General features: G+C 36.7%; 1 protein-coding gene and 1 non-coding gene across 2 annotated transcripts in view; one reads left to right on the top strand and one right to left on the bottom strand.

Annotated features, from left to right (window-relative positions):
* Positions 1-27,521, bottom strand: part of COL4A5 (collagen type IV alpha 5 chain) — a 226,061-nt gene that overhangs the window by 155,180 nt on the left and 43,360 nt on the right. The window lies entirely within an intron of this gene.
* On the top strand, positions 12,467-12,573 carry LOC115801582 (U6 spliceosomal RNA). The gene has a single exon (XR_004021889.1). It is a non-coding gene; the product is annotated as a U6 spliceosomal RNA (small nuclear RNA).

Raw genomic sequence — 27,521 nt, forward strand, 5'->3', positions numbered from 1 at the left:
GTGTGGGTTTATCTCTGGGCTTTCTATCCTGTTCCATTGATCTATATTTGTGTTTTTGTGCCAGTACCATATTGTCTTGATTACTGTAGCTTTGTAGTATAGTCTGAATTCAGGGAGTCTGTTTCCTCCAGCTCCATATTTTTCCCTCAAGACTGCTTTGGCTATTTGGGGTCTTTTGTGTCGCCATACAAATTTTAAGATTTTTTATTCTAGTCCTGTAAAAAATGCCATTGGTAATTTGATAGGGATTGCACTGAATCTGTAGATTGCTTTGGGGAGTATAGTCATTTTGACAATATTGATTCTTCCAAACCAAGAACATGGTATATCTCTCCACCTCTTTGTATCATCTTTAATTTCTTTCATCAGTGTCTTATACTTTTCTGTATACAGGCCTTTTGTCTCCCTAGGTAGGTTTTTCGTAGGTATTTTATTCTTTTTGTTGCAATAGTAAATGGGAGTGCTTCCTTAATTTCTCTTTCAGATTTTTCATCATTAGTGTATAGGAATGCAAGACATTTCTGTGCATTAATTTTGTATCCCGCAACTTTACCAAATTCATTGATTAGCTCTAGCAGTTTCCCGGTGGCATCTTTAGGATTCTCTATGTATACTATCATGTCATCTGCAAACAGTGACAGTTTTACTTCTTCTTTTCCAATTTGGATTCCTTTTATTTCTTTTCCTTCTCTATTGCCGTGGCTAGGACTTGCAAAACTATGTTGAATAATAATGCTGAGAGTGGATATCTTTGTCTTGTTCCTGATCTTAGAGGAAATGCTTTCAGTTTTTCACCATTGAGAATGATGTTGGCTGTGGGTTCGTTGTATATGGCCTTTATTATGTTGAGGTAGGTTCCCTCTATGCACACTTTCTGGAGAGTTTTTATCATAAACCGGTGTTGAATTTTATCAAAAGCTTTTTCTGCATCTATTGAGATGACCACATGGTTTTTATTCTTCAATTTATTAATATGGTGTATCACACTGATTGATTTGCATATATTGAAGAATCCTTGCATCCCAGGGATAAATCCCACTTAATCATGGTATATGATCCTTTTAATGTGTTGTTGGATTCTGTTTGCTAGTATTTTGTGGAGGATTTTTACATCTATATTCACCAGTGACATCAGTCTGTAGTTTTCTTTTTTTTTTAGAATCTTTGTCTGGTTTTGGTATCAAGGTGATGGTGGCCTCATAGAATGAGTTTGGGAATATTCCTTCCTCTGCAATTTTTTGCAAGAGTTTGAGAAGGATGGGTGTTAGCGCTTCTCTAAATGTTTGATAGAATTCACCTGTGAAGCCATCTGGTCCTGGACCTTTGTTTGTTGGAAGACTTTTAATCACAGTTTCAATTTCATTTCTTTTGATTGGTCTGTTCATATTTTGTATTTCCTCCTGGTTCAGTCTTGGAAGGCTAGACATTTCTAAGAATTTGTCCATTTCTTCCAGGTTGTCCACTTTATTGGCACAGAGTTGCTTGCAGTAGTCTCTTAGGATGCTCTGTATTTCTGTGGTGTCTGTTGTATCTTCTCCTTATTCATTTCTAATTCTATTGATTTGAGTCCTCTCTCTCTTTTTCTTGATGAGTCTGTGTAATGGTTTAACAATTTTGTTTATCTTCTCAAAGAACCAGCTTTTAGTTTTATTGATCTTTGCTACTGTTTTGTTTCTATTTCATTTATTACTGCTCTGATCTTTATGATTTCTTTCCTTCTACTAACTTTGGGTTTTGTTTGTTCTTCTTTTTCTAGTTCTTTTAGGTGTAAGGTTAGTTTGTTTGTTTGAGATGTTTGTTGTTTCTTAAGGTAGCATTATACTGCTATAAACTTCCCTCTTAGAACTGCTTATGCTGCATCCCACAGGTTTTGCATTGTCGTGTTTTCATTGTAATTTATCTCTAAATATTTTTTTATTTCCTCTTTGATTTCTTCAGTGATCTCTTGGTTATTTAGTAATGTATTGCTTAGCCTCCATGTGTTTGTGTTTTTTACGCTTTTTTCCCTGTAACTGATTTCTAATCTCATACTGTTGTGGTCAGAAAAGATGCTTGATATGGTTTCAATTTTCTTAAATTTACTGTGGCTTGATTTGTGACCCAAGATGTGATCTATCCTGGAGAATGTTCCATGCACACTTGAGAAGAAAGTGTAATCTGCTGTTTTTGGATGGAATGCCCTATAAATATCAATTAAATCTATCTGCTCTATTGTGTCATTTAAAGCTTGTGGTTCCTTATTAATTTTGTTTGGATGATCTGTCCATTGGTGTAAGTGAGGTGTTAAACTCCCCCACTATTATTGTGTTACTGTCGATTTCCTCTTTTATAGCTGTTAGAAGTTGCCTTATGTGCTGAGGTGCTCCTAAGCTGGGTGCATATATATTTATAATTGTTATATCTTCTTCTTGGATTGATCCCTTGATCATTATGTAGTGTCCTTCCTTGTCTCTTCTAACATTCTTCATTTTAAAGTCTATTTTATCTGATATGAGTATTGCTACTCCAGCTTTCTTTGGGTTTCCATTTGCATGGAATATCTTTTTCCATCCCCTCACTTTCAGTCTGTATATGTCCCTAGGTCTGAAGTGGGTCTCTTGTAGATAGCATATATATGGGTCTTGTTTTTGTATCCATTCAGTGAGCCTGTGCCTTTTGGTTGGAGCATTTAATCCATTCACATTTAAGGTAATTATCGATATGTATGTTCCTGTTACCATTTTCTTAATTGCTTTGGGTTTGCTTTTGTAGGTCCTTTATTTCTCTTGTGTTTCCCACTTAGAGAAGTTACTTTAGCATTTGTTGTAGAGATGGTTTGGTGGTGCTGAATTCTCTTAGCTTTTGCTTGTCTGTAAAGCTTTTGCTTTCTCCATCGAACCTGAATGAGATTCTTGCTGGGTAGAGTAATCTTGGTTGTAGGTTCTTCCCTTTCATGGCTTTAAATATGTCATGCCACTCCCTTCTGGCTTGTAGAGTTTCTGCTGAGAAATCAGCTGTTAACCTTATGGGAGTTCCCTTGTATGTTATTTGTAGTTTTTCCCTTGCTGCTTTCAATAATTTTTCTCTGTCTTTAATTTTTGCCAATTTGATTACTATTTGTCTCAGTGTGTTTCTCCTTGGGTTTATCCTTTATGGGACTCTCTGCACTTCCTGGACCTGGACGGCTATTTCCTTTCCCATGTTAGGGAAGTTTTCGACTATAATCTCTTCAAATATTTTCTCGGGTCCTTTCTCTCTCTCTTCTCCTTCTGGGACCACTATAATGCGAACGTTGGTGCATTTAATATTGTCCCAGAGGTCTCTTAGGCTGTCTTCATTTCTGTTCATTCTTTTTTCTTTATTCTGTTCCATGGCAGTGAATTCCACCATTCTGTCTTCCAGGTCACTTATCCGTTCTTCTGCCTCAGTTATTCTGCTATTGATTCCTTGTAGTGTATTTTTCATTTCAAGTATTGTATTGTTCATCTCTGTTTGTTTTTTACTTCCACTAGGGCTTTGTTAAACATTTCTTGCATCTTCTCGATCTTTGCCTCCATTCTTTTTCTGAGGTCCTGGATCATCTTCACTATCATTATTCTGAATTCTTTCTCTGGAAGGTTTCCCATCTACACTTCATTTAGTTGTTTTTCTGGGGTTTATCTTTTTCCTTCAGCTGGTACATAGTCCTCTGCCTTTTCATCTTGTCTATCTTTCTGTGAATGTGGTTTTTGTTCCACAGGTTGCAGGATTGTTGTTCTTCTTGCTTTTGCTGTCTGCCCTCTTGTGGCTGAGGCTATCTAAGAGGCTTCTGCAAGTTTCCTGATGGGAGGGATTGGTGGTGGGTAGAGCTGGCTGTTGCTCTGGTGGGCAGAGCTCAGTAAAACTTTAATTCACCTGTCTGCTGATGTGTGGGGCTTTGTTCCCTCTCTGTTGGTTGTTTGGCCTGAGGCGACCCAATACTGGAGCCTACCCAGGCTCTTTAGTGGGGCTAGTGGAGGACTCTGGGAGGGCTCACGCCAAGGAGTGGTTCCCAGAACTTCTGCTGCCAGTGTCCTTGTCCTCAAGGTGAGACACAGCCAACCCCCACCTCTGCAGGAGACCCTCCAACACTAGCAGGTAGGTCTGGTTCAATGTCCTATATGGTCACTGCTCCTTCCCCTGGGTCCCGATGCACACACTACTTTGTGTGTGCCCTCCAAGAGTGGAGCCTCTGTTTCCCCCAGTCCTGTCGAAGTCCTGCAATCAAATCCCGCTAGCCTTCAAAATCTGATTCTCTAGGAATTCCTCCTCCTGTTGCCAGACCCCCAGGTTGGGAGGCCTGACGTGGGGCTCAGAACCTTCACTCCAGTGGGTGGACTTCTGTGCTATAAGTGTTCTCCAGTTTATGAGTCACCCACGCAGCGGTTATGGGATTTGATCTTATCATGATTGCGCCACTCCTACCATCTCACTGTGGCTTCTCCTTTGTCTTTGGATGTGGGTTATCTTTTTTGGTGAGTTCCAGTGTCTTCTTGTCGATGACTGTTCAGCAGTTAGTTGTGATTCCAGTGCTCTTGCAAGAGGGAGTTAGAGCATGTCCTTCTACTCTGCCATCTTGAACCAATCATCCCCTGATTGAATTTTGAGACTTCATCAGTCCTCTCAGTAATTGATAGAACAAACATGATGAAATCAGTAAGGATTTCTTCATGATGACCTGAACACTATTAAGCAACTTGATACTTATAGAACATTTCATCTAACAACAGCAGGATGCATGTTCTTCTCAAGTGTACATAGTTCATTCACCAAGATAAAACATATTCTGGGCCATGAAAAATTATAAGTTTAGAATAACAATCATACAGAGTATATTATCATACAATCATACAAAGTATATTATCTGACCATAATAGAATTAAATAGAAGCAGAAAGATACTCGGAAAAATCCCCTAATGTTTGGAATGAAACAAAACAAGTCTAAATAACTTATGGGTCAAAGCAGAATTCTTTAAAGAAATGTATTCTGAATAAGTGAAAATGAAAACAACATGTCAAAAATGGGTGGCAGGGCTTCCCTGGTGGCGCAGTAGTTAAGAATCTGCCTGCCAATGCAGGGGACACGGGTTCGAGCCCTGGTCCAGGAAGATCCCACATGCCGTGGAGCAACTAAGCCCATGCACCACAACTACTGAGCCTGCGCTCTAGAGCCCATGAGCCACAACTACAGAAGCCCGTGCCCCTAGAGCCCGTGCTCCACAACAAAAGAAGCCTGTGCACTGCAACAAAGAGTAGCCCCAGCTCACTGCAACTAAAGAAAGCCCACGCGCAGCAACAAAGATGCAACACAGCCAGAACTAAATAAATAAAATAAATTTATTTTAAAAAATGAGTGGCATATAATTTGCAGCAATGTGGATGGACCTAGAGAATATTATGTATAGTGAAATAAGTCAGACAGAGAAAGCTAAATACTGTATGATATCACTTACATGTGAAATCTAAAAACAATACAAATAATGTATATGTAAAACAGAAACAGACTCACAGATATAAAAAACAAACTTGTGGTTACCAAAGGGTAGTGGGGGAAAATAATTAAGAGGCATGAAATTAACAGATACAAACTACTATGTATAAAATAGATAAGCAACAATGATATACTGTAGAGCACTTGGAATTATAGCCATTATCTTGTAATAACCTATAATGGAATACAATCTGCAAAAATACTAAATCACTACACTGTACACCTGAAATGAATATAATATTGTAAATCAACTGTACTTCAATTTAAAAAATGGGTGGCATATAGCTAAAACAGTTCTTAGAGGGAAATTTATAGCATTAAATGCACATATTAGGAAAAAAGGTCTCAAATCAATAATCTAAGTTTATACCTTAAGAAATTAGAAAGGGAAATACAAAATAAAACCAAAGGAAGTAGAAAGAGTAGAGCAGAAATCAATGAAACTGAAAGCAGAAAAACAGAGAAAATCACTGAAAACAAAAGCTGGCTCTTTGAAAACATCAATATAATTGATAAACTTCTAGCCAGGCTGACTAAAGTAAAAATACACCTAAATTATCAATAGCAGAAATGAAAGAGAAGACATCATTAGTAATCCAAGAGCCCTTAAAATGATAATAAAGAAATACTACGAACAACTCTATGCTCATAAATTTGACAACTTCGATGAAATGAACCAATTCCTAAAGATCTACAAATTACAAAACTCACCTCAAATCATACAGATAACTTGAATTGCCCCATAACTATTAAGAAATTGAATTCACTGTTAAAAATCTTCTGAAAAAAATATTTCAGCCCAGATAATTTCATTGACAAATTCTACAAACATTTGAAGAAGCAATAATACCAATTCTATATAATCTCTACTGGAAAGTAGAAGATGGAACACTTTTCAATTTATTTTATGAGGCCAGCATTATGCTAACACCAAAACCCTATTTAGACAATACAAAAAGAAGAACATTACAACCCAGTATCCCTCATCAACATAAACGCAAAAATTCTTCATAAAACATTAGCAGATTGAAGCCAGCAATATACATAAAGAATAATATATTGTGACCAAATGGGATATGTTTCCAGGATGCATGAAGTACTTCAATATTTGAAAATCAATGTAATCCTACATATTAGCAATCTAGAGAATAAAAACTTCATTCAGTAAAAGCATTTAAGAAAATAAAATACTTATTCATAATAAAAACCTAATAAGCTAGAAATATAAAAGAAATTTCTATGTACAAAAACCCAGGGAATCAACAAAACATCACGTATAACTAATAATTGAGACTACCAAGGCTGTACTCTAAGAGGATAACTGGGGCTTCCTTGGTGGCACAGTGGTTAAGAATCTGCCTGCCAATGCAGGGGACACGGGTTCAAGCCCTGGTCCGGGAAGATTCCACATGCTGCGGAGCAACTAAGCCCATGCACCACAACTACTGAGCCTGTGTGCCACAACTACTGAAGCCCGCGTGCCTAGAGCCCATGCTCCACAACAAGAGAAGCCACCACAATGAGAAGCCCGTGCACCACCATGAAGAGTAGCCCCCGCTTGCCATGACTAGAGAAAGCCCGCATGCAGCAAAGAAGACCCAACACAGCCAGAGACAAAATAAAATAAATAAATTTATTACAAAAAAGAGGATAACTGCAATGATCAGCTTAATTAATTAACTAATGCAAATCAGTAAATGGAAAAAGAGATAGAAAATATCAATTGTATTTTATATACTAGCAATGTGCAATTGAAAACTGAAACTAAGAAAGAAATATCATTAACAACAACTCCAACAAATAAAATACTTTGGTATAAATCTACAAATTATGAACAGATTTATATATTTTTAAGCATTTTTACCACAAAATGCTCGTAAGAGAAATTAAAGAAAATGTAATTAAACGGAGACACATACTATGTTTGTTGATTTGAAGATGCAACATAGTAAAGATGTCAATTCTACCCAAAATGATAGATACATTTGGTGTAATTCCAATAAAAATCATAGCAGAAATTTTTGTAGATACAGAAAAGCTAGTATTAAAATTTACATGGAATTGCAAAGCAACTATACTCCAATAAAAATTAATTTTAAAATTTACATAGAAAAACAAAGTAAGTTGAATAGCCAAAACATTTTTAAATACAATAAATTAGGAAGAAACCCACTGAAGATTTTAAGACTTTTAATGACAGAGACAGTAATCAACACAGAGTGGTACAGATGAAAGGATAAACACATAGATAGTGTAAAAGAATAATCAGGAAATAAAACCACACAAATATGGTCAAGTGATTTTTAACAAAGGAACAAAAGCAATTCAATGGAAAAAGGGTAGTCTTTTAAACAAATGATATTCAAACAATTGGTAATCCATAAACAAAAACATAAACCTTAAATGAAATTTCACATCTTACACAAAAATTAACACAAAATGGAGGAGACATCTAAATGTAAGCTTTAAGACTATAAATATTTTATAAGAAAATATAGGGGAAAATCTTCCTTAGGCAAAAATATTCTTCAACAATAAAATCTGTCTAACACACACACACACACACACACAAATTCTTAGAGATATGACGAAGAAAACACATTCCATAGAAGAGAAAAAGGATTAATTGTACTTCATCAAAATTAAAAATTTTTGAACTGTGAAAGACACTGTTAAGTGAATGAAAAGAAAAGCTCAGACTGGAAGAAATTTTGTAAATCACGTAGTAATCAAAAGACTTGTATCCCAAGAATATAAAGAAATCTGAAAAACTGAACAGTAAGTAAATAAGAGCCAAATTTAAACATGCACAAAGGACTTGAACAGATAGTTCACAAAAGAAGTTATACAAATAAGCATATGAAAAGATGTTCAACATCATGAGCCACTAGGGAAATGAAAACTAAAACCATGATGAAATATCACTACAAAGGAGAACTAATGTACAAATGAGTCAGTTTCTCTACATCCTTGTTCAGCTTTTGGCGTTGTCACTATTTTTATTTTAACCATTCTAATAGGTATAGTGATATCTGATTGTGGTTTTAATTTGCATGTCCCTAATGGCTCACAATTTTGAACATAATTTCATGTGCTTAACTGTCATCTGTATATCCTTTCCTGTAAGATGTATGTTCATGTCCTTTACCCATTTTCTAATAGGATTCTTTGTTTTTTAATAATGAATTTTGAGAGTTCTTTATATATTTTCAAATACTAATCTTTTGTTGGATATGTGTTTTACAAATATTTTTGCCCAGTCTATAGCTTGTATTTTTTATCCTTTTAGTAAAGACTTTCACAGAACAAAAGTTTTTAATTTGGGTGAAGTCCAATTCTTCAGTATTTTCTCTCTTAAATTAGGCATTTGGTATCAAATGTAAGAACTCTTCACCCAGCCCTAGGTATGGAAGATTTCCCCATATTTTTTTTCCTAGAAGTTTAAAGTTTCATTTTTACATTTAAGTCCACAATCCATTTTGAGTTAATATTTTTAAAGATGTGAGGTTTGGGTCAAGGTTCACCTTTTTGTCTATGAATGTCCGACTGCTCCAACATCATTTTTTGAAAAAGTTATCCTTCCTCCATCAAATTTCTTTTGCTGCTTTCTCACAAATTAGCTGGGCATATTTATGTAGGTCTATTTCTTGATTCTCTCTTCTGTTTCATTGATCTATGTGTCTATCCCTCTTACATTATCACAGCTACGGTGACTAACTTAGCTATACAGTAGGCCTTAATATCAAGTAGAGTGATTCCTCCCACCTTTACTCTTCTTTTTCAATATTCATAACTGAGTTTTAAGCATTTTACTCTAACCCAGAGCCCGAACACATCAAGTGTACATCTATCTAAGTAAGTTCTCATCCCCAAAGATACTAATTTCAATCATGGGGGTAGAGAGAATGAGAGGATGAAAAAGCTTAATTTTATGTTAATTGTTACAAAGTTGGCATTATTTCTGCAGTATAGAATCTACCACTCATATATATTAATATATTTAAGGCATTTTGAGACCATGTGAGTGACTCACTGGATGATTGTTTATTTATAGGAACAATCATTTCCACATAAACCTCTCTTTACATTATCTAACCTATGAATGCACTGAATAAACACATCTGAAAAAACATCAGTGCTTTAATTTATAACAGAAAAAGTCCTTCTGGAAGTAAATGCTTATAGAATGCTGAAATACAAATTAAGAAAATAGCATAAATATATTAAAACATGAAATATTTTCTTATCTATAAAAGATTTAAGCATCTCAAAATGAAAAGATAGAAGAACCAGATGTCCTCTTACCTCCTGCCCTTTACACTAACTACAGCTGATTATATCTTTACTTATGGATCTTTTCTCCTCCCTTGCCCTTCCTATCACCCATTTGCCATAAGGCTCATTTATATAAAATGCTGACCTATAAGAAAATCTACGTGTTGGAGTGAAATATTTTTCTAGAATAATAATTTCAAGTAATTCAATTATGGGTCCTGTTACACCCTGAGGCAGCATCTTTTTTGCTGTCTCCATAATGCTAGATCCGTTTGGACTTACAGAGGAATTCTACAAAACTATACACAGAGTTCAGTATTATAATTGTTTAGTTCAAAAACAGCCTTAAATATAGCCTCAATATAGCCTGTGCTTGAAATTTAATTTATAAAAACAAGAAAGAAGTACTATGTACTTAAATAGTTGCAATTCGGTTTCTTATGAAGAGTTTTTATTATTTTCTGAGCATCGGCCAATATCAAAATAAATCACAAAGTAAACAAAGCAGTCACATTTTAACGTATTTTAATGTGCTTCACTATAGCTTTAGCCTATTCCCGCCAAAATACTAATTTACAAAACAAAAGTGAGAATCAACTAAAATGTCAAATAACATTTAAACGATACTATTCTTTGCATCAGTTCTATGTTGGAGATACAAGGTAAGCCCTATAAATGCTGGTTAATGCCCCATGCAATTGGGGAGCTCCCTCAAGTGAAATATGATACTTTATTTGATGGCTATGTAGACCCAAGGATTAAGTCCCTATAATCCCTGGATAATAGACAAACTGTTCTGTACACACATTTACTCTTCTTTAGGAAAAGCAGAATTGGAGTTAAACAACAGCATATCTATTGCCTTACGATTTAACTGATGACATGTCACCAACATAAAGTATGTAAATAAAAGCCAACACAGAAAAACACCACAAAGAACCATCTTAATCGCTAAATTCAACTCTTCCAACGAAGGCTTAATTAAGAAAAATATTTAAGTCACCTATAGGCTGTCCCAGTACATTTCCTAGATGCTCACTACTTGAGTTAGCAGCTTGTGAAGTAAAATTGATACTTTTATTTTTGAAATCATTAATTTTCCCTTTGAACTCTACTCAAATTGCTTTATATACATGAAGTATACTTAGCTGATAAAACTGATAGTCTTTTCCCTGATGTTCTCTATTTTCTGTTAATAAGAGCCCTGAAATGGATGCACAATTCCAGACTCACTTACTGAACCCCCCCTCTACCCTTGCTTATAAATGTATCTTTTTAACAATTCCTCTTCCTTTTGGTAAGTCTTGATAGGTATTAGAGGTCTATAGTTTAAGATGGTATTACACTAAACAATCCATTTTTTAAATAGTTATATAATGCTTTCTTTATAAAATGAAAATATTAAGCAAATTTAAATGCCCAGTAGAAGGTACAAGTGAGACGGTAAAAATTGGGCTATATAGTTGGAAGAAAGAGAAATATAGCAAAACCAGGTACTATTCGGGAAAGGGTTTATACATACGATTTTATCTAGAGTCAAAGAACCAAATCCTGCAAAATACTCAGTGATTTTTTAACATTTGAGCAAAACTCATCAATCCATATGCTCACAAGAAATGGGTTAGCTTCTACATATCAAAATAAGACAGAACAATAACCAAAATTTAATTATAAGTTATAATGCAATAAAAAGGCCAGACATTTTTAATAGCTATTTCTATAAAAGCATATTTTACTAGTAAATGAGAGTCCCCTCAGTTGTGTTAAATACTTTATTCATCCATTTCACTTATTCAGTGAGCAATACAGCAAAGTTAAATCTCTCCCACTCAACAACTTCCATCCTTCTTTTTCACCTTTTAATGATGAATGTCACATTATATTTTAAAAAATGAAAACAACCTCAAAGTGGACCAAAGACCTAAATATAGTAGCTAAAATTATAAAACTCTTAGAAGAAATCATAAGAGAAAAGCTTCATGAATTACAATGAATTTAGTAACAATTTCTTGGATAAGACACCAAAAGCACAGGTCACAAAAGTAAAAATAGATAAACTAGACTGCATCAAAAATAAAAACTGCATCAAAGGACACAATCAATAAAGTGAAAAGGCAACCTATGGGATGGGAGAAAATGTGTGCAAATCATATCTGATAAGGGGTTGATATCCAGAATATACAAAGAACTTCTACAACTCAACAACAAAAAAACAACAACCAGATTAAAAATGGACAAAGGACTTGAAGAGACATTTCTCCAAGGAAGACAGAAATGGCCAAGAAGCACATGAAAACACGCTCAACATCACTAATCAACACGCAAATGCAAATCAAAACCATAATGCGGGACTTCCCTGGTGGTCCAGTGGTTAAGACTCCACACTCCCAATGCAGGGGGCCGGGTTCCATCCCTGGTCAGAGAACTAGATCCCGCATGTCACAACTAAGAGCCTGCATGCTGCAACGAAGATCTCTCACAAAGCAACGAAGATCCCACAGGTGGCAATGAAGACCCGGTGCAGCCAAATAAATAATAAATAAATATTTTTTAAAAAAACAGATACACATCACACCAACTAGGGTGACTACTATGAATGTGGAGAAATTGAAGTCCTTATGCACTGTTGGTGGCAATGTAAAATGGTACAGTTGCTATGGAAAAGTGTAGCAGTTCCTCAAGACATTAAAAATAGAATTACCGTGCTCGCTTCGGCAGCACATATACTAAAATTGGAACGATACAGAGAAGATTAGCATGGCCCCTGCACAAGGATGACACGCAAATTCGTGAAGTGTTCCATATTTTTATACTTTTTGCTTCCGTATGAAAAAAAAAATAGAATTACCATGTGATCCAGCAATTTCACTTCCAAGTACTCAAAAGAATTAAAAGCAGGGTCTCAAAGAGATACTTTACCAAATACTATTATTTTTGGCTGGTCTATTGTTTGTCCAACTGCTATTCCTTGCTCTGAGAGGCAGTGGCTAATACATTTGCCCTTAAATCTATTAAATGCCCCCCAAAGTAGCTGCCTCAACCTTCAGAGAGTTCTGAGTTAGGCAAAATAAGGGCAGGCCTTTTAGAGCTAGTCTTCAGGGAGCCACTAGGCTGGTCAAAATGAACAACCACAATTCTTTAAGAATGAGGTCAATTCTACTACCTCCAGCACTAAGAACTTGTACTTGGAATATGGACTGTTGTCTTCAAAGCTCCTTCCAATCTGGAGTGAAGGGGATGGGGACAAGGTAAGTTAAAATGCCACAAAGGTCTCTTACTGAGATTCAACTGTTTTTTTCCTTGATTAAGCATTTACCTGGTTGCTATAAACTTGTGACTGGTTTCCAGAATACCAATAAGGTTGATTCTGAGAGTATCTGCTAGTTTATTTGCGATTTTATGCAAATATGGATTTTGGGGATTCCCTGCTCTGCCATGTTCATTGGAATTAAGCCTGATTACATCTAAACACATTTTCAAGACAAAAAATTTAACATAGCATTTAATAGTTAAGACACGAAAAACAATTAATGGATGAAGTGCCACACTTTGATGTGGGTAAGAGACGCCCCATAACTCAGCAGAACCCACTCTAGCAATTCCTCAGCTGCTCCCAGTTCCTAGAGGAAAGAATCTGTGGGGCCACAGGGAAAAGAACATCAGAAGCCTGTGCTTCCCCCTTCTAGATCATAATTTGTGTACCCAAGATCCCCAAATTCCCTGCCCAAATAGCCCCAAGCCACTTTCATGAGCCCACATGGGCCTCTTCTTCAGGTCTACCCTTCACCAGCCTTTCTCAGCCCACTAACCTTTCTCAAGCCCTAAAGAAAATTATTCATGTAACCATTTTCTCCACTCTCCCAAATACAGCACAAGGCTGATAGCATTTTAATTTTTTCATCTAATAGATGCCTTGGGGTTTAATTTAAAGCATTTAATGGTTTAATTATTTAAATAATTTAATGGTTTAATTCTCTCCTGGAACTCATTTTGAAGTGTTGTTCTAGAGGGTGGATCTTGCTATCTATGTGCCCACTATTAAGCCCAAGGAGTGGTCAAAGTAGGCCGTGACAGGGACCATGGACAGAGCTTGTACACATAGGCTGGAGTGAAGCATACATTAGAGTGAGGCCCTTTCTGGTGCAAGACAGAGACAGGTATCTAAAGAGAAGGAGGCCAGCCAAGGTCTAGTAGCCAACTTTCCCAGTACAATCATGTGCCAGTGTCGAAGTCAGAGGAGTTTGAGAATTCTAAACTTGAACCTGACCTTCCAGTTCATTATGAAGGCATATTTGTCAAAATGTGAGAAGAGGACTTCATTTTATTTAACAGTTTGTTAAATTGGGTTACAAATTTTTTAAATCTTATACATATGGCATGTAGATTTGTATTTGTACTCTTGGCTCAGTCTATACAAATGTTGACACAAGTCTGTATAGATAAAACAAACTAATTTAGTTATCTCTATAACATTGATGAGGTTCAAACTGGGTAAAGAACAATAGGTAGACACTGCCCAAGTAAGTTACACTTCATTATATTTATACAGCATACATAAATATTGTTAGATGAAGACCTGAAGTTAGTCCATTTTCCCAAAAGTAATGTGTGCAATGCAAACTTTAGGGTACCAGCAACTTTCTAAAATGAAGAACGAAGACAACTCTGAATCAATATTACATCCCAGTTAACTGTAACACGGTGGAGATATCCTTCCTAAAAACTGGTTTCTAGGCCTAAATAAGCCTACTTGAAGGTAGTACATTTGCATAAGTTATTTTTTACTATTATTGATCACAGTGACAACTAAAGTCTTTTCTAAGTGAAATGGTCCTGCCAACAGTTCCTAACACAAGGCCAGCCACAGACAATCATATTTTAGACCACATGACCCAGACTTCCCATGCACATGACTATAGGTAATTATAGACAAGGAGGAAGCAAGGTAACTCAAAGACAATCAGTCCATAGGCTGGCCAGTGGACTATGATGTGGCAAGCATGAAAAGATAAATTATACCAATCAGACTGAGCAGATTTACTCTCACGAATTTGAACCAGGAAATAGCAAGAGATTAACTTAGGTAGCAATGAGAACAAAGCCAAGAGGCCATGATACAGAATGGCTACAAAGGTATCTTGGCCATGTGCAAGCCAATATGCATGCACCCCAATGTTCACTGCAGCACTATTTACAACAGCCAGGACAAGGAAGCAACCTAAATGTTCATTGACAGAGGAATGGGTAAAGAAAATGTGGTACATATATGCAGTGGAATATTACTCAGCCATAAAATAGAATGAAATAATGCCATTTGCAGCAACAGGGATACACCTAGAGATTGTCATACTAAGTGAAGTAAGTCAGACAGAGAAATACAAATATCAAATGATATGGCTTATATGTGGAATCTAAAAAAAAAAAGGTACAAATGAACTTATTTACAAAACAGAAGTAGAGTCACAGACGTAGAAAACAAATGTATGATTACCAGGGGGGAAAGTAGTGGGGGTGGGGGAGGGATAAATTGGGAGACTGGGATTGACATATACACATGACTATATATAAAAGATAACTAATAAGGACCTACTGTATAGCACAGGGAACTCTACTCAATATTCTGTAATGACTCATATGGGAAAAGAATCTAAAGAAGAGTGGACATATGTATAAGTATAACTGATTCACTCTGCTGTACACCTGAAACTAACACAACACTGTAAATCAACTATAATCCAATAAAAATTTTAAAAACATAAAAATAAAGTTAAAAAAGAGGAAACAAAAAAGTATAAGGAAGAGAAAAAAGAGAGCAAAATAAATGTTATAGATAATATGGAAACTTGGAGCTCATGAACAAGCTATCCTCTTCTGACTACCTCACCACTGGAATACACTACAGTTCCATTCTACAATAACCACCCCACCCACATCAAGGGGTAGAGCGGATATCTATTTCTAAGAACCCAAACCATCCCTACTCTTTACTAAAATAGACTGCTTCTCCAATAAAGATTCAAACAAATCATATTGCATTTATTTTAAAGAAATTATAAATATTTTAACACATTTGGGTTTTTATAAAAGGCAGCTGCATAAGATACCATGTTTTATGCAATTCTATTTCATGAAAATTCAGATTTTCAGATAAAAATGTGGAAATATTATTCCCTATAAATTAGATTTTCCTTTAAATGTCCCTAGGGACTTAAGAGAAATTTTCCAGAAATGTGCTTACTGAGAATATCAAAGAAAGTGAACATTGAAAAATCACTAATGTCTCAAAAACAACTCCACAGAACAGAAATCCAATAAGAATGGGAGGTTTAAAAATGCAAAATATTCAAAAGGAATTTTTAAAACTGTAAAATAGATGGTTGTGATCTAACAAATGAAATACACAAAAGAATCAATGGTTTGAAAGATACAATCATTCCCAATATCCCTCTTAACATGCCATTCAATCTAAACCACATTTTAAAGTGGGTTTCGACTGTTTAACATGACAGGAAGTATACTTTTCTGCTTTCCAGGGTATCTATTTTAATATAAACTTTACACAGGCTTCTACAGACTCCTTGATCTTTTATGAATGAAGAGAGAAGTACAATGTGACTCATATTTTTAACATAATCAGCCATTTATGCTAGATTTCTTATAGCAAAGGTTGTATATGCCTTCCCTTTGACATATATTACCAATTCATCAAAAATATATAAAATGCTGTCCACAAATGGCTCAAAAAACATTTTAAGTCATCATTAACTTGACAATAGGATCAATAATCTCAAATGTATAGATTCCAAAACCTTGAAAACCATTAAAACCAGAAAAAAATCCCCCTAACTTAAAAACTGATGTACAATGTTGGTATTCCTTACTGTACTGGCCACTAATAACTGTAAATAGGCCTACTCAAATAATTTTATCATGCCATTTACCTGCTGAAAAACCTATACATGCTCTAACTGGTATGTCACAAATCATATTACAGTACAAATCCCATGAATTCAGGGATCTTATCTCTTTAACAGCTATATATTAACAGTTCCCAGCAAAAAGCGGGGAAAATAGTAGGGGTTCCATAAATACAACTCCTTAGATTTTCCTATTTCAAGAAGGAGTTACAACCTTAAGCAAAATGTTCTTATTACTCCATGATGTGATCTCTCTAGTACAGGCCAAGCTTATTTATCTGGGGTCATCTAAATAATAATCACTTACTTCCACCTCCTGAGTTGACCCTCTCCATACCTGCAATTTTTTTTGATATTGGGCTCAAAAATTGTCAAATAAGACATTTGTCAAAGATTATACCCTCCCTCCAATAAATCCTTATTCCTTTAGTCAGTAATCCCTCCGTCAGCCTATCATATTTATTTAATATGATAGAGATAAAAATCATTACAGTAAGTATTATTACAAAGATTCCTTAGTCTATAACACTATTGTTCTTTCTTTAGTACAATTCCTCACCTATTTACAGGGTTGTAATCTTTAAAATCAAAATTAACACTACAAACATAAAACATTATCTATCAATCACAATGGAGTAAGACAAATATACCTGCACTGTGAATGAATGAATGAATAGTGAATGAATATTAATAAATGAGCTTAATCATTCTCAGCAAGCCTACAGAAGTTGAAATCCAGATTAACGTATGTACTTCCATCTGACAACAAAACAAGGAAAACACTGTAAGGACTATTCTGGGTAGAAAAATCTAAATAATGGAGTGACATACCATGCTCATGAATTGAAAGACTCAGCATAGTAAAGATGTCAATTCTCCCATATTTTTCTGTAGGTTTAATTCAGTTGCTATCAAAATTTGAGCAAGGGTTTATAGACACAGACAAACTAATTAAAAAATCCATATGAAAAGGCACAGGCCCTAGAATACCTAAAACAATCTTGGGAAAAAAGAATAAGTGAGAGGAATCAGTCATCCCAGTAAGGCTTACTATATAGCTATGGTAACCAAATAGTATGTTACTGGTGGAAGGCCACACAGATAAATGGAACAGAATAAAGAACGCAGAAATACAACCACACAAATAAACCCAAGTGATATTTTTTACAAAAGTAAAAAAGCACTTCAATGGAAAACTATAGCCTTTCCAACAAATGGTGCTGGGGCGATTAATTAAAAATGGATCACGGACATAAATTTAAAAAGTACAACTATAAATTTTTTAACATCTTTATTGGCATATAATTGCTTAACAATGTTGTGTTACATTCAGCTGTATAACAAAATGAATCAGCTATACATATACATATATCCCAAAAATCTTGTGTCTCCCTCCCACCCTCCCTAATCCACTCCTCTAGGTGGTGACAAAGCACCGAGGTGATCTCCCTGTGCTATGCGGCTGCTTCCCACCAGCTATCTATTTTACATTTGGTAGTATATATAAGTCCATGCCACTCTCTCACTTCATCCCAGCTTAGCTTTCCCCGTCCCCATGTCCTCAAGTCCATTCTCTACGTCTGCATCTTTATTTCTGTCCTTCCCCTAGGTTCTTCAGAAACTTTTTTTTTAATCCATACATATGTGTTGGCATACGGTATAAATTTTTCTCTTTCTGACTTACTTCACCCTATATGAGAGTCTCAGTGTCCATCCAATTGACTAAAAATAACTCAATTTTGTTTCATTTTATGCCTGAGTAATATTCCATTGTATATATGGGCCACATCTTCTTTATCCATTCATCTGTCAATGGACACTTACGTTGCTTCCATGTCCTAGCTATTGTAAACAGAGCTGCAATGAACGCTGTGGTACGTGACTCTTTTTGAATTATGGTTTTCTCAGGGTATATGCCCAGTAGTGGGATTGCTGGGGCGTATGGTAGTTCTATTTTTAGTTTTTTAAAGAACCTCCACACTGTTCTCAATAGGGGCTGTATCAATTTACATTCCCACCAACAATGCAAGAGGGTTCCCTTTTCTCCACACCATCTCCAGCATTTACTGTTTCTGGATTTTTTGATGATGGCCATTCTTACCAATGTGAGGTGATACGTCACTGTGGTTTTGATTTGCATTTCTCTAATGATTAGTGATTTTGAGCATCCTTCCATGTGTTTGTTGGCAATCTATATATCTTCTTTGGAGAAATGTCTATTTAGGCCTTCTGCCCATTTTTGGAGTGGGTTGTTTGTTTTTTTGATATTGAGCTGCATGAGCTGCTTGTAAATTCTGGAGATTAATCCACTGTCAGTTGCTTCATTTGCAAATATTTTCTCCCATTCTGAGGGTTGTCTTTTCATCTTGTTTATGGTTTCCTTTGCTGTGAAAAACTTTTATGATTCATCAGGTCCGATTTATTTATAGTTGTTTTTATTTCCATTTCTCTAGGAGGTGGGTCAAAAAGGATCTTGCTGTGATTTGTGTCATAGAGTGTTCTGCCTATGTTTTACTCTGAGAGTTTTATAGTGTCTGGCCTACATTTGGGTCTTTAATCCATTTTGAGTTTATTTTTGTGTATGGTGTTAGGGAGTGTTCTAATTTTATTCTTTTACATGTAACTGTCCAGTTCTCCCAGCACCACTTATTGAAGAGGCTGTCTTTTCTCCATTGTATATTCTTGCCTCCTTTATCAAAAATAAGGTGAACTTATGTGTGTGGGTTTATCTCTGGGTTTTTTATCCTGTTCCATTGATCAATATTTCTGTTTTTGTGCCAGTACCAAAGTGGCTTCATTACTGTAGCTTTGTAGTATAGTCTGAAGTCAGGGAACATGATTCCTCGAGTTCCGTTTTTCTTTCTCAAGATTGCTTTGGCTATTCGGGGTCTTTTGTGTTTCCATACAAATTGTGAAATTTCTTTTTCTAATTCTGTGAAAAATGCCATTAGTAGTTTGATAGGGATTGCACTGAATCTGTAGATTGCTTTGGGTAGTACAGTCATTTTCACAATGCTTATTCTTCCAATCCAAGAACATGGTATATATCTCTCCATCTGTTTGTACCATCTTTAATTTCTTTCATCAGTGTCTTACAGTTTTCTCCATACATGTATTTTCTCTCCTTAGATATGTTTATTCCTAGGTATTTTATTCTTTCAGTTGCAATGGTAAATCGGAATGTTTCCTTAATTTATCTTTCAGACTTTTCATCATTCTTGTACAGGAATGCAGGAGATTGCTGTGCATTAATTTTGTATCCTGCTACTTTACCAAATTCATTGATGAGCTCTAGTAGTTTTCTGGTAGCATCTTTAGGATTCTCTATGTGTAGTATCATGTCATCTGCAAACAGTGACAGTTTTACTCCTTCTTTTCCGATTTGGATTCCTTTTACTTCTTTTTCTTCTCAGGTTGCTGTGGCTAAAACTTCCAAAACTATGTTGAATAAGAGTGGTGAGAGTGGGCAACCTTGTCTTGTTCCTGATCTTAGTGAAAATGCTTTCAGTTTTTCACCATTGAGGATGATGTTGGCTGTGGGTTTGTCATATATGGCCTTTATTATGTTGAGGAAAGTTCCCTCTATGCCTACTTTCAGCAGGGTTTTTATCATAAATGGGTGTTGAATTTTGTTGAAAGCTTTCTCTGCATCTATTGAGATGATCATATGGTTTTTCTCCTTCAATTTGTTAATATGATTTACTACATTGATTGATTTGCGTATGTTAAAGAATCCTTGCATTCCTGGAATAAACCCCACTTGATCATGGTGTGTGATCCTTTTAATGTGCTGTTGGATTCTGTTTGCTAGTATTTTGTGGAGGATTTTTGCATCTATGTTCATCAGTGATATTGGCCTGTAGTTTTCTTTCTTTGTGACATCCTTGTCTGGTTTTGGTATCAGGGTGATGGTGGCCTCGTAGAATGAGTTTGGGAGGGTTCCTCCCTCTGCTATATTTTGGAAGAGTTTGAGAAGGATAGGTGTTAGCTCTTCTCTAAATGTTTGATAGAAGTTGCCTGTGAAGTCATCTGGTCCTGGGCTTTTTGTTTGTTGGAAGACTTTTAATCAACGTTTCAATTTCAGTGCTTGTGATTGGTCTGCTTATATTTTCTATTCCTTCCTGGTTCAGTTTTGGAAGGTTGTGCATTTCTAAGAATTTGTCCATATGTTCCAGGATGTCCATTTTATTGGCATATAGTTGCTTATAGTAATCTCTCATGATCCTTCGTATCTCTGCAGTGTCTGTTGTAACTTCTCCTTTTTCAGCTCTAATTTTACTGATTTGCGTCTTCTCCCACTTTTAGTTTTACTGATCTTTGCTACTGTGTCCTTCATTTCTTTATCATTTATTTCTGATCTGGTCTTTATGATTTCTTTCCTTCTGCTAACTTTGGGGTTCTTTTGTTCTTCTTTCTCTAACTGCTTTAGGTGTGAGGTTAGGTTGTTTATTTGAGATGTTTCTTGTTTCTTGAGGTAGCATTGTATTCCTATAAACCTCCCTCTTAGAGCTGCTTTTGCTGCATCCTGTAGGTTTTGAGCCATCGTGTTTTCATTGTCATTTGTTTCTAGGTATTTTTTTTTTTTTTTCTAGGTATTTTTTGATTTCCTCTTTGATTTCTTCAGTGATCTCTTGGTTATTTAGTAGTGTATTGTTTGGTCTCCTGTGTTTGTATTTTTTACAGTTTTTTTTTCCTGTAACTGACATCTCGTCTCATAGCAATGTGGCCGGAAAAGATACTTGATATGATTTCAATGTTCTTAAATCTACCAAGGCTTGATTTGTGACCCATGATATGATCTATTCTGAAGAATGTTCCATAAGCACTTGAAAAGAAAGTGTATTCTGTTGTTTTTGGATGGAATGTCCTATAAAGATCCATTAAGTCCATCTTTAATGTATCATTTAAAAGCTTGTGTTTCCTTACTTATTTTCATTTTGGATGATCTGTCCATTGGTGAAAGTGGGGTGTTAAAGTCTCCTACTATGATTGTGTTACTGTTGATTTCCCCTTTTATCACTGTTAGCATTTGCCTTAAGTATTGAGGTGCGCCTATGTTGGATACATAAATATTTACAACTGTTATAACTTCTTCTTGGATTGATCCCTTGATCATTATGTAGTGTCCTTCTTTGTCTCTTCTAATAGTCTTTATTTTAAAGTCTATTCTGTCTCATATGAGAATTGCTACTCCAGCTTTCTTTTGATTTCCATTTGCATGGAATATCTTTTTCCATGCCTCACTTTCAGTCTTTATCTGTCCCTAGGTCTGAAGTGGGTCTCTTCTAGACAGCATATATATGGGTCTTATTTTTGTATCCATTCAGCTAGTCCATGTGTTTGCTTGGAGCATTTAATCCACTTACATTTAAGGTAATTATCAATATGTATGTTCCTATTAGCATTTTCTTAATTGTCTTGGGTTTGTTTTTGAAGGTTTTTTCCTTCTCTTGTGTTTCCTGCCTAGAGAAGTTCCTTTAGCATTTGTTGTAAAGCTGGCTTGGTGGTGCAGAATTCTCTTAGCTTTTGCTTGTCTGTAAAGGTTTTAATTTCTCTGTTGAGTGTGAATGAGATCCTTCCTGGGTAGAGTAATCTTGGTTATAGGTCTATCCCTTTCATCACTTTAAATATATCCTGCCACTCCCTTCTGGCTTGCAGAGTTTCTGCTGAAAGATCAGCTGTTAACCTTATAGGGATTCCCTTGTACATTTTCCCTTGCTGCTTTTAATATTTGTTCTTTGTATTTAATTTTTGATAGTTTGATTAATATGTGTCTTGGCATGCTTCTCCTTGGATTTATCCTGCATGGGACTATCTGTGCTTCCTGGACTTAACTATTTCCTTTCCCATATTAGGGAAGTTTGCAACTATAATCTCTTCCAATATTTTCTCAGACCGTTTATTTTTCTCTTCTTCTTCTGGGACCCCTATATTTCGAATGTTAGTGCATTTAATGCTGTCCCAGAGGTCTCTGAGACTGTCCTCAATTCTTTTCATTCTTTTTTCTTTATTCTGCTCTGAGGTAGTTATTTCCATTATTTTATCTTCCAGGTCACTTATCCGTTCTTCTTGCTCAGTTATTCTGCTATTAATCCCTTCTAGAGAATTTTTAATTTCATTTATTTTGTTGTTCATCACTGTTTGTTTGCTCTTTAGTTCTTCTAGGTCCTTGTTAAACATTTCTTGTATTTTCTCCATTCTATTTCCAAGATTTTGGATCATCTTTGCTATCATTACTCTGAATTCTTTTTCAGGTAGACTGCCTATTTCCTCTCCATTTGTTTGGTCTGGTGGGTTTTTACCTTGTTCCTTCATCTGCTGAGTATTTCTCTGTCTTCTCATTTTGCTTAACTTACTTTGTTTGGGGTCTTCTTTTTGCAGGTTCGTACTTCTCATTGTTTTTGGTGTCTGTCCTCAGTGGGTGAGGTTGGTTCAGTGGGCTGTGTAGGCTTCCTGGTGGAGGGGACTGGTGCCTGTGTTCTGGTGGATAAGGCTGGATCTTGCCTGTCTGGTGGGCAGGACTGCATCTGATGGTGTGCTTTGTGGTGTCTGTGAACTTTTTATGATTTTAGGCAGCCTCTCTGCTAATGGGTGGAGTTGTATTCCTATCTTGCTAGTTGTTTGGCATGGGGGAGCTTGCTGGTCATTCAGTGGAGCTGGGTCTTAGTGTTGAGATGGAGATCTCTGAGAGAGCTCTCACCGATTGATATTACGTGGGGCTTGGAGGTCTCTGGTGGTCCAGTGCCCTGAACTCGGCTCTCCCACCTTGGAGGCTCTGGCCTGACACCTGGCCAGAGCACCAAGACCCTTTCATCCACACAGCTCAGAAGAAAAGGGAGGAAAAAGAGAGAAAGACAAAATAAAATAAAATAAAATAAAGTTATTAAAATAATAAATTTTTAAAAATTATTAAAAATGATTTTAAAAATTTAAAAAGTGAGAAAAAAAGGAAGAGAGCAACTAAACCAATAAATGCACCAGTGATAACAAGTGCTATAAACGATACTAAGATAAACATAAAAATCAGAAACTAGTCAGTCACGTACAGCAAACCCCAAGTCTACAGTTGCTCGCAAAGTCCACTGCCTCAATTTTGGGTTGATGCATTGTCTATTCAGGTATTCCACAGGTGTAGGGTACATCAAGTTGATTGTGGAGATTTAATCCGCTGCTCCTGAGGCTGCACAGAGAAATTTCCCTTTATCTTTTCTGTTCACACAGCTCCTGGGATTCAGCTTTGGTTTTGGCCCTACCTCTGCATGAAGGTCGCCCTCCGGCATCTGTTCTTCGCCCAGACAGGAGGGGGTTAAAGGAGCGCCTGATTAGGGGGCTCTGGCTCACTCAGGGTGGGGGAGGGAGGGGTATGGAATGCAGGGCGAGCCTGCGGCAGCAGAGGCCAACATAATGTTGCAACAGCCTGAGGCATGCCTTGTGTTCTCTTGGGGAAGTTGTCCCTGAATCAGGGGACCGTGGCACTGGCCAGCTGCACAGGCTCCCGGGAGAGGAGGTGTGGATAGTGACCTGTGCTTGCACACAGGATTCTTGGTGACTGCAACAGCAGCCTTAGCGTTTCATGCCCATCTCTGGTGCCCACGCTGATAGCCGCGGCTCACGCCCATCTCTGAAGCTCATTTAGGCGGTGTTCTGAATCTCCTCTCCTCGCACACCCTGAAACAATGATCTCTTGGCTCTTAGACAGTTCCAAACTTTTTCCCAGACTCCCTCCCGGTCAGCTGTGGCGCACTAGCCCCCTTCAGTCTGTGTTCACGCAGCCAACCCCTGTCCTCTCCCTGGGATCTGACCTCCGAAGCCTGAGCCTCAGCTCCCGGCCCCCACCTGCCCTGGCAGGTGAGCAGACAAGCATCTCAGGCTGGTGAGTGCTGGTCAACACAGATCCTCTGTGTGGGAATCTCTCTGCTTTGCCCTCTGCACCCCTGTTGCTGCGCTCTCCTCTGTGGCTCCGAAGCTTCCCCACCCCCTGCCCACCCCCTGTCTCCTCCAGTGAAGGGGCTTCCTAGTGTATGGAAAGTTTGCCTCCTTCACAGCTCCCTCCCAGAGGTGCAGGTCCCGTCCCTATTCTTTTGTCTGTTTTTTCTTTTTTCTTTTGCCCTATCCAGGTACGTGAGGAGTTTCTTGCCTTTTGGGAAGTCTGAGGTCTTCCGCTAGAGTTCAGTAGGTGTTCTGTAGGAGTTGTTCCACATGTAGATATATTTTTGATATATTTATGGGGAGGAAGGTGATCTCCACGTCTTACTCCTCCGCCATCTTGAAGGTCCTCTCCTATAAAACTTTTAAGAAAAGTTTTAGTATCTAGGGCTAGGTGAAGAGTTCTTAGACTTGACACCAAAAGCACAATCCATAAAAGGAAATATTGATAAATTGGACTTCATCAAATTTTCAATCTTCTGCTCTGCAAAAGACCCTGTTTAGAGGACAAAAAGACAAGCTACAAACTGGGAGAAAATGTTTGCAAACCACACCTCTAACAAAGGACTAGAACTAGAATATATAAAGAATTCACAAAACTCAATAGTAAAAAGAACGAAGTCCAATTAGAAAACGAGCAAAAGCCATTTCACTGAAGAGGATACAAAAATGGCAAACAAGCCCATCAAAAGATGATCAATATCATTAGCCATTAGGGAACTACCAACTGAAACCACCTTGAGATATCACTACACACCTGTAAAGAGTAGCAAAAATTTAAAAATAGTGATAACAATATATGTTTGTGAGGGTGAGGAGAAACTGGACCTCTCATTTATTTGGGATGAGAATGCTACCCTGTAAACAGTTAGGCACGATCTTATAAAAGTAAACATGCAACTACCATACACCCCAACAATTATACCCCTGGTCATTTATCCCAAAGAAATGAAAATTTATATTTACACAAAAACCTGTACAGTGATATTCAAAGTAGCTTTATTTATAATAGCCCAAAACGGCAATTAGCCCAGGCTTCCTTCAGTATATGAATGATTTAAATAATCATTACACAGTACATACGTAAGATGGAATATTACTCAGAAATAAAAAGGAAATAACTATTGATAATCAGAACTTGGATGTAGCTCCAGCAAATTATGCTGGTCAGAAAAGCTAATCACAAAAAGATACGTACTATACTTTTCTATTTGTATAACATTTTTTAAGGGACAAAATTTTAGAAATGGAAAAACAGATTACTGGTTGCCATGGGTTATGATAGTGAAGGTGGGAGTGTAAAGTGTATGTGATTATAAAAGGGCAATTCAGGTATCTTTGTGATATTGGAGCTGCTCAGTATTTTTTTTTAATATTTATTTGGCTGCACCGGGTCTTAGTTGCCACAGGCAGGATCTTTCGTTGTGGCATGTGGGATCTTTAGTTGCAGCATGCAGGACTTAGTTCATTGAACCTGGGCCCCCTGCATTGGGAGTGCAGAGTTTTACCCACCAGACCACCAGGGAAGTCCCGGAGCTGTTCAGTATTTTAACTGTGGTGGGGGATACATGAATTTATATACCTGATGAAACTGTATAGTATTAAAACACAAATGAACACAACTAAATGTGGTGAAATATGAATAGACTGGTGGATTGCATTAATATTAATATCTGGTTGTGATATTACATAACACAGATGTTACCATTGGGGGAAATAGGCAAAGAGTACAAGAGATCTCTCAGTACTACTTCTTAGAATTGAATGTGAACCTACAATTATTTCAGTAAAAATTTATATGAAAAACGCAGCAATTTGAAAAGCTGTTCACTCTGCTATAGAACCTTCTAAATTACTTAATATTAGCAGTGATCAGAACTTTAATTGCACATTTCAAATTGCATAAATTGGGAATCTTAGTGAAATGAAACAACTAATATATCTCACCAAAATGTTCAGTCTACCCACTATTGCCCAATTAATACACAGAACTGTCTGTGGCTAGAAATAAAGTAGGACTTTGACAGAAAAAATGAAGAACGGCAAAGAAATATGTACCAAAAATCTACCTCTTCAATGCTATTATTAGAGGAGCATTCTGAGTAATTCTTTTTGACACAAAGTCAATAATATTAGCAGAAAGCAAATCCAGGCAGCATTAGAATAAGATTTTACAAGAAAAACAAAATCAAACAATATGTGGAAAAGTGTTTTTAAAAATGCAACTCAAAACCTAAATGTAAATGTGATTCAATTCAAGAAACAGTTTGTGAGTATGGGGTACATGCAAAACTCTTAAGCTAGTGCTAAAGTGGAATACAAATTATATCCTCTAGAAGTACACAATCTAGTGAGAAAGGCAGACACATAAGTAACTAATGATGATACATGCAGACACTGATAAGTCGTATAAGAGAAGTGATCTAGTGTGCCATAGACAAAGCTGAGAACAATTTTCTTATATGATGCAAAAGAGTCCAGAGCCATTTATGCATCATCAAACACACTGAAATATACACTGAAATTCTGGGGCTTCCCTGATGGTGCAGTGGTTAAGAACCCACCTGTCAATGCAGGGGACACAGGTTCGAGCCCTGGTCCAGGAAGATCCCACATGCTGCAGAGCAACTAAGCCCGTACGCCACAACTACTGAACCTGTGCTCTAGAGCCCGCGAGGCGCAACTACTGAAGCCTGCATACCTCGAGCCCGTGCTCCACAACAAGAGAAGCCACCGCAATGAGAAGCCCACGCACCGCAACGAAAAGTAGCCCCTGCTCACTGCAACTAAAGAAAGCCCACACACAGCAATGAAGACCCAATGCAGCCAAAAATTAATTAATTTTAAAAATAAATAAATAAATATACACTGAAATTCTAACCTTCCTATAATGTGGCTTCATACACATACTTCA

This window comes from Delphinapterus leucas, chromosome X, assembly GCF_059928025.1.
Source record: "Delphinapterus leucas isolate spDelLeu-1000000601 "Yukka" chromosome X, BTC_Dleu_Yukka2, whole genome shotgun sequence".
Taxonomy (NCBI): Eukaryota; Metazoa; Chordata; class Mammalia; order Artiodactyla; family Monodontidae; genus Delphinapterus; species Delphinapterus leucas.